Here is a 12,169-nt window from a genome sequence, read left to right on the forward strand (position 1 = left end):
TCATCTAATGAACGTATTTCAGTGAGATAGAAGTTTTTTCTTTGATAGCTTAAGATTTTATCTTGGAATACAAGATTTTTTCGTGGTTCTTGTCAATTTTTGTTTGTTTTCATCAAATGAACTTATTTCAGTGAGATAGAAACTTTTTCTTTAGTCGCTTAAGATTTTATATTAAAATACAATTACTTTTCGTGGTCCTTGTCAATTTTTGTTTGTTTTCATCAAATGAACTTATTTCAGTGAGATGGAAGTTTTATCCTTCATAGCTTAAGATTTTATCTTAAAATACAAAAACTTTTCGTGGTGCTTGTCAATTTTTGTTTGTTTTCATCAAATGAACTTATTTCAGTGAGATGGAAGTTTTCTCCTTCATAGCTTAAGATTTTATCTTGAAATACAAGAACTTTTCTTGGTTCTTGGCAATTTTTGTTTGTTTTCATCAAATGAACATATTTCAGTGAGATAGAAGTTTTTTCTTTAATAGCTTAAGCTTTTATCTTGAAATGCAAGAACTTTTCGTGGTTCTTGTCAATTTTTGCTTGTTTTCATCAAATGAACATATTTCAGTGAGATAGAAGTTCTTTCTTTAATAGCTTAACATTTTATCTTAAAATACAAGAACTTTTCGTGGTGCTTGTCAATTTTTGTTTGTTTTCATCAAATGAACGTATTTCAGTGAGATGCAAGTTTTTTCTTTCATAGCTTTAGATTTTTTCTTAGAATACAAGATCTTTTCGTGGTACTTGTCAATTTTTGTTTGTTTTCATCTCATGAACTTATTTCAGGGAGATACAAGTTTTTTCTTTGTTCGCTCAAGATTTTATCTTAGAATACAAGAACTTTTCGTTGTTCTTGGCAATTTTTGATTGTTTTCATCAAATAAACGTATTTCGGTGAGATAGAAGTTTTTTCTTTAATACTTAAAATTTCATCATAAAACACAAGTACTTTTCGTGGTCCTTGTCAATTTTTATTTATTTTCATCAAATTAACTTATTTCAGTGAGATGGAAGTTTTATCCTTCATAGCTTAAGATTTTATCTTAAAATACAAAAACTTTTCGTGGTGCTTGTCAATTTTTGTTTGTTTTCATCAAATGAACTTATTTCAGTGAGATGGAAGTTTTCTCCTTCATAGCTTAAGATTTTATCTTGAAATACAAGAACTTTTCTTGGTTCTTGGCAATTTTTGTTTGTTTTCATCAAATGAACATATTTCAGTGAGATAGAAGTTTTTTGTTTCATACTTAAGATTTCATATTAAAATACAAGTACTTTTCGTGGGCCTTGTCAATTTTTGTTTGTTGTCATCAAATGAACTTATTTCAGTGAGATAGAAGTTTTCTGCTTTACAGCTTAAGATTTTATCTTAAAATACAAGAACTTTACGTGGTGCTTGTCAATTTTTGTTTGTTTTCATCAAATTAACATATTTCAGTGAGATAGAAGTTTTTTATTTAATAGCTGAAGATTTTATCTTACAATACAAGAACTTTTCGTGGTTCTTGTCAATTGTTTGTTTTCATCAAATGAACGTATTTCAGTGAGGTAGAAGTTTTTTCTTTAATAGCTTAAGCTTTTATCTTGAAATGCAAGAACTTTTCGTGGTTCTTGTCAATTTTTGCTTGTTTTCATCAAATGAACATATTTCAGTGAGATAGAAACTTTTTCTTTAGTCGCTTAAGATTTTATCTTAGAATACAAGAACTTTTCGTGGTACTTGTCAATTTTTGTTTGTTTTCATCTCATGAACTTATTTCAGTGAGATACAATTTTTTTCTTTGTTCGCTCAAGATTTTATCTTAGAATACAAGAACTTTTCGTTGTTCTTGGCAATTTTTGATTGTTTAAATCAAATAAACGTATTTCAGTGAGATCGAAGTTCTTTCTTTAATAGCTTAAGATTTTATCTTAGAACACAAGAAGTTTCCGTGGTCCTTGTCAATTTTTGTTTGTTTTCATCAAATGAACATATTTCAGTGAGATTGAAGTTTTTTCTTTAATAGCTTAAGATTGTATCTTAAAATACAAGAACTTTTCGTGGTTCTTGTCAATTTTTATTTATTTTCATCAAATTAACTTATTTCAGTGAGATGGAAGTTTTCTCCTTCATAGCTTAAGATTTTATCTTAAAATACAAGAACATTTCGTCGTTCTTGTCAATTTTTATTTATTTTCATCTAATGAACGTATTTCAGTGAGATAGAAGTTTTTTCTTTGATAGTTTAAGATTTTATCTTAGAGTACAAGATTTTTTCGTGGTTCTTGTCAATTTTTGTTTGTTTTCATCAAATGAACATATTTCAGTGAGATAGAAACTTTTTCTTTAGTCGCTTAAGATTTTATATTAAAATACAATTAATTTTCGTGGTCCTTGTCAATTTTTGTTTGTTTTCATCAAATGAACTTATTTCAGTGAGATGGAAGTTTTATCCTTCATAGCTTAAGATTTTATCTTGAAATACAAGAACTTTTCTTGGTTCTTGGCAATTTTTGTTTGTTTTCATCAAATGAACATATTTCAGTGAGATAGAAGTTTTTTCTTTCATACTTAAGATTTCATATTAAAATACAAGTACTTTTCGTGGGCCTTGTCAATTTTTGTTTGTTTTCATCAAATGAACTTATTTCAGTGAGATAGAAGTTTTCTGCTTGACAGCTTAAGATTTTATCTTAAAATACAAGAACTTTACGTGGTGCTTGTCAATTTTTGTTTGTTTTCATCAAATTAACATATTTCAGTGAGATAGAAGTTTTTTCTTTAATAGCTTAAGATTTTATCTTAAAATACAAGAACTTTTCGTGGTTCTTGTCAATTGTTGTTTGTTTTCATCAAATGAACGTATTTCAGTGAGATAGAAGTTTTTTCTTTAATAGCTTAAGCTTTTATCTTGAAATGCAAGAACTTTTCGTGGTTCTTGTCAATTTTTGTTTGTTTTCATCAAATGAACATATTTCAGTGAGATAGAAGTTCTTTCTTTAATAGCTTAACATTTTATCTTAAAATACAAGAACTTTTCGTGGTGCTTGTCAATTTTTGTTTGTTTTCATCAAATGAACGTATTTCAGTGAGATGCAAGTTTTTTCTTTCATAGCTTAAGATTTTATCTTAGTATACAAGAACTTTTCGTGGTACTTGTCAATTTTTGTTTGTTTTCATCTCATGAACTTATTTCAGTGAGATACAATTTTTTTCTTTGTTCGCTCAAGTTTTTATCTTAGAATACAAGAACTTTTCGTTGTTCTTGGCAATTTTTGATTGTTTTTATCAAATAAACGTATTTCAGTGAGATCGAAGTTCTTTCTTTAATAGTTTAAGATTTTATCTTAGAATACAAGAAGTTTCCGTGGTCCTTGTCAATTTTTGTTTGTTTTCATCAAATGAACATATTTCAGTGAGATTGAAGTTTTTTCTTTAATAGCTTAAGATTGTATCTTAAAATACAAGAACTTTTCGTGGTTCTTGTCAATTTTTATTTATTTTCATCAAATTAACTTATTTCAGTGAGATGGAAGTTTTCTCCTTCATAGCTTAAGATTTTATCTTAAAATACAAGAACATTTCGTCGTTCTTGTCAATTTTTAGTTATTTTCATCGAATGAACGGATTTCAGTGAGATAGAAGTTTTTTCTTTGATAGCTTAAGATTTTATCTTAGAATACAAGATTTTTTCGTGGTTCTTGTCAATTTTTGTTTGTTTTCATCAAATGAACATATTTCAGTGAGATAGAAACTTTTTCTTTAGTCGCTTAAGATTTTATATTAAAATACAATTACTTTTCGTGGTCCTTGTCAATTTTTGTTTGTTTTCATCAAATGAACTTATTTCAGTGAGATGGAAGTTTTATCCTTCATAGCTTAAGATTTTATCTTAAAATACAAAAACTTTTCGTGGTGCTTGTCAATTTTTGTTTGTTTTCATCAAATGAACTTATTTCAGTGAGATGGAAGTTTTCTCCTTCATAGATTAAGCTTTTATCTTGAAATGCAAGAACTTTTCGTGGTTCTTGTCAATTTTTGCTTGTTTTCATCAAATGAACATATTTCAGTGAGATAGAAGTTCTTTCTTTAATAGCTTAACATTTCATCTTAAAATACAAGAACTTTTCGTGGTGCTTGTCAATTTTTGTTTGTTTTCATCAAATGAACGTATTTCAGTGAGATGCAAGTTTTTTCTTTCATAGCTTTAGATTTTATCTTAGAATACAAGATTTTTTCGTGGTCCTTGTCAATTTTTGTTTGTTTTCATCAAATGAACATATTTCAGTGAGATAGAAACTTTTTCTTTAGTCGCTTAAGATTTTATATTAAAATACAATTACTTTTCGTGGTCCTTGTCAATTTTTGTTTGTTTTCATCAAATGAACTTATTTCAGTGAGATGGAAGTTTTATCCTTCATAGCTTAAGATTTTATCTTAGAATACAAGAACTTTTCGTGGTACTTGTCAATTTTTGTTTGTTTTCATCTCATGAACTTATTTCAGTGAGATACAATTTTTTTCTTTGTTCGCTCAAGATTTTATCTTAGAATACAAGAACTTTTCGTTGTTCTTGGCAATTTTTGATTGTTTTTATCAAATAAACGTATTTCAGTGAGATCGAAGTTCTTTCTTTAATAGTTTAAGATTTTATCTTAGAATACAAGAACATTTCGTCGTTCTTGTCAATTTTTAGTTATTTTCATCGAATGAACGTATTTCAGTGAGATAGAAGTTTTTTCTTTGATAGCTTAAGATTTTATCTTAGAATACAAGATTTTTTCGTGGTTCTTGTCAATTTTTGTTTGTTTTCATCAAATGAACATATTTCAGTGAGATAGAAACTTTTTCTTTAGTCGCTTAAGATTTTATATTAAAATACATTTACTTTTCGTGGTCCTTGTCAATTTTTGTTTGTTTTCATCAAATGAACTTATTTCAGTGAGATGGAAGTTTTCTCCTTCATAGCTTAAGATTTTATCTTGAAATACAAGAACTTTTCTTGGTTCTTGGCAATTTTTGTTTGTTTTCATCAAATGAACATATTTCAGTGAGATAGAAGTTTTTTCTTTAATAGCTTATGCTTTTATCTTGAAATGCAAGAACTTTTCGTGGTTCTTGTCAATTTTTGCTTGTTTTCATCAAATGAACATATTTCAGTGAGATAGAAGTTCTTTCTTTAATAGCTTAACATTTTATCTTAAAATACAAGAACTTTTCGTGGTGCTTGTCAATTTTTGTTTGTTTTCATCAAATGAACGTATTTCAGTGAGATGCAAGTTTTTTCTTTCATAGCTTTAGATTTTATCTTAGAATACAAGATCTTTTCGTGGTACTTGTCAATTTTTGTTTGTTTTCATCTCATGAACTTATTTCAGGGAGATACAAGTTTTTTCTTTGTTCGCTCAAGATTTTATCTTAGAATACAAGAACTTTTCGTTGTTCTTGGCAATTTTTGATTGTTTTCATCAAATAAACGTATTTCGGTGAGATAGAAGTTTTTTCTTTAATACTTAAAATTTCATAATAAAACACAAGTACTTTTCGTGGTCCTTGTCAATTTTTGTTTGTTTTCATCAAATGAACTTATTTAAGTGAGATAGAAGTTTTCTGCTTTACAGCTTAAGATTTTATCTTCAAATACAAGAACTTTACGTGGTACTTGTCAATTTTTGTTTGTTTTCATCAAATGAACGTATTTCAGTGAGATGGAAGTTTTTTCTTTAATTGCTCAAGATTTTATCTTAGAATACAAGAACTTTTCGTGGTCTTGTCAATTTTTGTTTGTTTTCATCAAATGAACGTATTTCAGTGAGATGGAAGTTTTTTCTTTAATAGCTGAAGATTTTATCTTAAAATACAAGAACTTTTCGTGGTTCTTGTCAATTGTTGTTTGTTTTCATCAAATGAACGCATTTCAGTGAGATAGAAGTTTTTTCTTTAATAGCTTAAGCTTTTATCTTGAAATGCAAGAACTTTTCGTGGTTCTTGTCAATTTTTGTTTGTTTTCATCAAATGAACATATTTCAGTGAGATAGAAGTTCTTTCTTTAATAGCTTAACATTTTATCTTAAAATACAAGAACTTTTCGTGGTGCTTGTCAATTTTTGTTTGTTTTCATCAAATGAACGTATTTCAGTGAGATGCAAGTTTTTTCTTTCATAGCTTAAGATTTTATCTTAGAATACAAGAACTTTTCGTGGTACTTGTCAATTTTTGTTTGTTTTCATCTCATGAACTTATTTCAGTGAGATACAATTTTTTTCTTTGTTCGCTCAAGATTTTATCTTAGAATACAAGAACTTTTCGTTGTTCTTGGCAATTTTTGATTGTTTTTATCAAATAAACGTATTTCAGTGAGATCGAAGTTCTTTCTTTAATAGTTTAAGATTGTATCTTAAAATACAAGAACTTTTCGTGGTTCTTGTCAATTTTTATTTATTTTCATCAAATTAACTTATTTCAGTGAGATGGAAGTTTTCTCCTTCATAGCTTAAGATTTTATCTTAAAATACAAGAACATTTCGTCGTTCTTGTCAATTTTTATTTATTTTCATCTAATGAACGTATTTCAGTGAGATAGAAGTTTTTTCTTTGATAGCTTAAGATTTTATCTTAGAATACAAGATTTTTTCGTGGTTCTTGTCAATTTTTGTTTGTTTTCATCAAATGAACTTATTTCAGTGAGATAGAAACTTTTTCTTTAGTCGCTTAAGATTTTATATTAAAATACAATTACTTTTCGTGGTCCTTGTCAATTTTTGTTTGTTTTCATCAAATGAACTTATTTCAGTGAGATGGAAGTTTTATCCTTCATAGCTTAAGATTTTATCTTAAAATACAAAAACTTTTCGTGGTGCTTGTCAATTTTTGTTTGTTTTCATCAAATGAACTTATTTCAGTGAGATGGAAGTTTTCTCCTTCATAGCTTAAGATTTTATCTTGAAATACAAGAACTTTTCTTGGTTCTTGGCAATTTTTGTTTGTTTTCATCAAATGAACATATTTCAGTGAGATAGAAGTTTTTTCTTTAATAGCTTAAGCTTTTATCTTGAAATGCAAGAACTTTTCGTGGTTCTTGTCAATTTTTGCTTGTTTTCATCAAATGAACATATTTCAGTGAGATAGAAGTTCTTTCTTTAATAGCTTAACATTTTATCTTAAAATACAAGAACTTTTCGTGGTGCTTGTCAATTTTTGTTTGTTTTCATCAAATGAACGTATTTCAGTGAGATGCAAGTTTTTTCTTTCATAGCTTTAGATTTTTTCTTAGAATACAAGATCTTTTCGTGGTACTTGTCAATTTTTGTTTGTTTTCATCTCATGAACTTATTTCAGGGAGATACAAGTTTTTTCTTTGTTCGCTCAAGATTTTATCTTAGAATACAAGAACTTTTCGTTGTTCTTGGCAATTTTTGATTGTTTTCATCAAATAAACGTATTTCGGTGAGATAGAAGTTTTTTCTTTAATACTTAAAATTTCATCATAAAACACAAGTACTTTTCGTGGTCCTTGTCAATTTTTATTTATTTTCATCAAATTAACTTATTTCAGTGAGATGGAAGTTTTATCCTTCATAGCTTAAGATTTTATCTTAAAATACAAAAACTTTTCGTGGTGCTTGTCAATTTTTGTTTGTTTTCATCAAATGAACTTATTTCAGTGAGATGGAAGTTTTCTCCTTCATAGCTTAAGATTTTATCTTGAAATACAAGAACTTTTCTTGGTTCTTGGCAATTTTTGTTTGTTTTCATCAAATGAACATATTTCAGTGAGATAGAAGTTTTTTGTTTCATACTTAAGATTTCATATTAAAATACAAGTACTTTTCGTGGGCCTTGTCAATTTTTGTTTGTTGTCATCAAATGAACTTATTTCAGTGAGATAGAAGTTTTCTGCTTTACAGCTTAAGATTTTATCTTAAAATACAAGAACTTTACGTGGTGCTTGTCAATTTTTGTTTGTTTTCATCAAATTAACATATTTCAGTGAGATAGAAGTTTTTTATTTAATAGCTGAAGATTTTATCTTACAATACAAGAACTTTTCGTGGTTCTTGTCAATTGTTTGTTTTCATCAAATGAACGTATTTCAGTGAGGTAGAAGTTTTTTCTTTAATAGCTTAAGCTTTTATCTTGAAATGCAAGAACTTTTCGTGGTTCTTGTCAATTTTTGCTTGTTTTCATCAAATGAACATATTTCAGTGAGATAGAAACTTTTTCTTTAGTCGCTTAAGATTTTATCTTAGAATACAAGAACTTTTCGTGGTACTTGTCAATTTTTGTTTGTTTTCATCTCATGAACTTATTTCAGTGAGATACAATTTTTTTCTTTGTTCGCTCAAGATTTTATCTTAGAATACAAGAACTTTTCGTTGTTCTTGGCAATTTTTGATTGTTTAAATCAAATAAACGTATTTCAGTGAGATCGAAGTTCTTTCTTTAATAGCTTAAGATTTTATCTTAGAACACAAGAAGTTTCCGTGGTCCTTGTCAATTTTTGTTTGTTTTCATCAAATGAACATATTTCAGTGAGATTGAAGTTTTTTCTTTAATAGCTTAAGATTGTATCTTAAAATACAAGAACTTTTCGTGGTTCTTGTCAATTTTTATTTATTTTCATCAAATTAACTTATTTCAGTGAGATGGAAGTTTTCTCCTTCATAGCTTAAGATTTTATCTTAAAATACAAGAACATTTCGTCGTTCTTGTCAATTTTTATTTATTTTCATCTAATGAACGTATTTCAGTGAGATAGAAGTTTTTTCTTTGATAGTTTAAGATTTTATCTTAGAGTACAAGATTTTTTCGTGGTTCTTGTCAATTTTTGTTTGTTTTCATCAAATGAACATATTTCAGTGAGATAGAAACTTTTTCTTTAGTCGCTTAAGATTTTATATTAAAATACAATTAATTTTCGTGGTCCTTGTCAATTTTTGTTTGTTTTCATCAAATGAACTTATTTCAGTGAGATGGAAGTTTTATCCTTCATAGCTTAAGATTTTATCTTGAAATACAAGAACTTTTCTTGGTTCTTGGCAATTTTTGTTTGTTTTCATCAAATGAACATATTTCAGTGAGATAGAAGTTTTTTCTTTCATACTTAAGATTTCATATTAAAATACAAGTACTTTTCGTGGGCCTTGTCAATTTTTGTTTGTTTTCATCAAATGAACTTATTTCAGTGAGATAGAAGTTTTCTGCTTGACAGCTTAAGATTTTATCTTAAAATACAAGAACTTTACGTGGTGCTTGTCAATTTTTGTTTGTTTTCATCAAATTAACATATTTCAGTGAGATAGAAGTTTTTTCTTTAATAGCTTAAGATTTTATCTTAAAATACAAGAACTTTTCGTGGTTCTTGTCAATTGTTGTTTGTTTTCATCAAATGAACGTATTTCAGTGAGATAGAAGTTTTTTCTTTAATAGCTTAAGCTTTTATCTTGAAATGCAAGAACTTTTCGTGGTTCTTGTCAATTTTTGTTTGTTTTCATCAAATGAACATATTTCAGTGAGATAGAAGTTCTTTCTTTAATAGCTTAACATTTTATCTTAAAATACAAGAACTTTTCGTGGTGCTTGTCAATTTTTGTTTGTTTTCATCAAATGAACGTATTTCAGTGAGATGCAAGTTTTTTCTTTCATAGCTTAAGATTTTATCTTAGTATACAAGAACTTTTCGTGGTACTTGTCAATTTTTGTTTGTTTTCATCTCATGAACTTATTTCAGTGAGATACAATTTTTTTCTTTGTTCGCTCAAGTTTTTATCTTAGAATACAAGAACTTTTCGTTGTTCTTGGCAATTTTTGATTGTTTTTATCAAATAAACGTATTTCAGTGAGATCGAAGTTCTTTCTTTAATAGTTTAAGATTTTATCTTAGAATACAAGAAGTTTCCGTGGTCCTTGTCAATTTTTGTTTGTTTTCATCAAATGAACATATTTCAGTGAGATTGAAGTTTTTTCTTTAATAGCTTAAGATTGTATCTTAAAATACAAGAACTTTTCGTGGTTCTTGTCAATTTTTATTTATTTTCATCAAATTAACTTATTTCAGTGAGATGGAAGTTTTCTCCTTCATAGCTTAAGATTTTATCTTAAAATACAAGAACATTTCGTCGTTCTTGTCAATTTTTAGTTATTTTCATCGAATGAACGGATTTCAGTGAGATAGAAGTTTTTTCTTTGATAGCTTAAGATTTTATCTTAGAATACAAGATTTTTTCGTGGTTCTTGTCAATTTTTGTTTGTTTTCATCAAATGAACATATTTCAGTGAGATAGAAACTTTTTCTTTAGTCGCTTAAGATTTTATATTAAAATACAATTACTTTTCGTGGTCCTTGTCAATTTTTATTTATTTTCATCAAATGAACTTATTTCAGTGAGATGGAAGTTTTATCCTTCATAGCTTAAGATTTTATCTTAAAATACAAAAACTTTTCGTGGTGCTTGTCAATTTTTGTTTGTTTTCATCAAATGAACTTATTTCAGTGAGATGGAAGTTTTCTCCTTCATAGATTAAGCTTTTATCTTGAAATGCAAGAACTTTTCGTGGTTCTTGTCAATTTTTGCTTGTTTTCATCAAATGAACATATTTCAGTGAGATAGAAGTTATTTCTTTAATAGCTTAACATTTTATCTTAAAATACAAGAACTTTTCGTGGTGCTTGTCAATTTTTGTTTGTTTTCATCAAATGAACGTATTTCAGTGAGATGCAAGTTTTTTCTTTCATAGCTTTAGATTTTATCTTAGAATACAAGATTTTTTCGTGGTTCTTGTCAATTTTTGTTTGTTTTCATCAAATGAACATATTTCAGTGAGATAGAAACTTTTTCTTTAGTCGCTTAAGATTTTATATTAAAATACAATTACTTTTCGTGGTCCTTGTCAATTTTTGTTTGTTTTCATCAAATGAACTTATTTCAGTGAGATGGAAGTTTTATCCTTCATAGCTTAAGATTTTATCTTAAAATACAAAAACTTTTCGTGGTGCTTGTCAATTTTTGTTTGTTTTCATCAAATGAACTTATTTCAGTGAGATGGAAGTTTTCTCCTTCATAGCTTAAGATTTTATCTTGAAATACAAGAACTGTTCTTGGTTCTTGGCAATTTTTGTTTGTTTTCATCAAATGAACATATTTCAGTGAGATAGAAGTTTTTTCTTTAATAGCTTAAGCTTTTATCTTGAAATGCAAGAACTTTTCGTGGTTCTTGTCAATTTTTGCTTGTTTTCATCAAATGAACATATTTCAGTGAGATAGAAGTTCTTTCTTTAATAGCTTAACATTTTATCTTAAAATACAAGAACTTTTCGTGGTGCTTGTCAATTTTTGTTTGTTTTCATCAAATGAACGTATTTCAGTGAGATGCAAGTTTTTTCTTTCATAGCTTTAGATTTTATCTTAGAATACAAGATCTTTTCGTGGTACTTGTCAATTTTTGTTTGTTTTCATCTCATGAACTTATTTCAGGGAGATACAAGTTTTTTCTTTGTTCGCTCAAGATTTTATCTTAGAATACAAGAACTTTTCGTTGTTCTTGGCAATTTTTGATTGTTTTCATCAAATAAACGTATTTCGGTGAGATAGAAGTTTTTTCTTTAATACTTAAAATTTCATAATAAAACACAAGTACTTTTCGTGGTCCTTGTCAATGTTTGTTTGTTTTCATCAAATGAACTTATTTAAGTGAGATAGAAGTTTTCTGCTTTACAGCTTAAGATTTTATCTTCAAATACAAGAACTTTACGTGGTACTTGTCAATTTTTGTTTGTTTTCATCAAATGAACGTATTTCAGTGAGATGGAAGTTTTTTCTTTAATTGCTCAAGATTTTATCTTAGAATACAAGAACTTTTCGTGGTCTTGTCAATTTTTGTTTGTTTTCATCAAATGAACGTATTTCAGTGAGATGGAAGTTTTTTCTTTAATAGCTGAAGATTTTATCTTAAAATACAAGAACTTTTCGTGGTTCTTGTCAATTGTTGTTTGTTTTCATCAAATGAACGCATTTCAGTGAGATAGAAGTTTTTTCTTTAATAGCTTAAGCTTTTATCTTGAAATGCAAGAACTTTTCGTGGTTCTTGTCAATTTTTGTTTGTTTTCATCAAATGAACATATTTCAGTGAGATAGAAGTTCTTTCTTTAATAGCTTAAGATTTTATCTTAAAATACAAGAACTTTTCGTGG

This window comes from Heptranchias perlo, chromosome 8 (assembly GCF_035084215.1).
Source record: "Heptranchias perlo isolate sHepPer1 chromosome 8, sHepPer1.hap1, whole genome shotgun sequence".
Lineage (NCBI taxonomy): Eukaryota > Metazoa > Chordata > Chondrichthyes > Hexanchiformes > Hexanchidae > Heptranchias > Heptranchias perlo.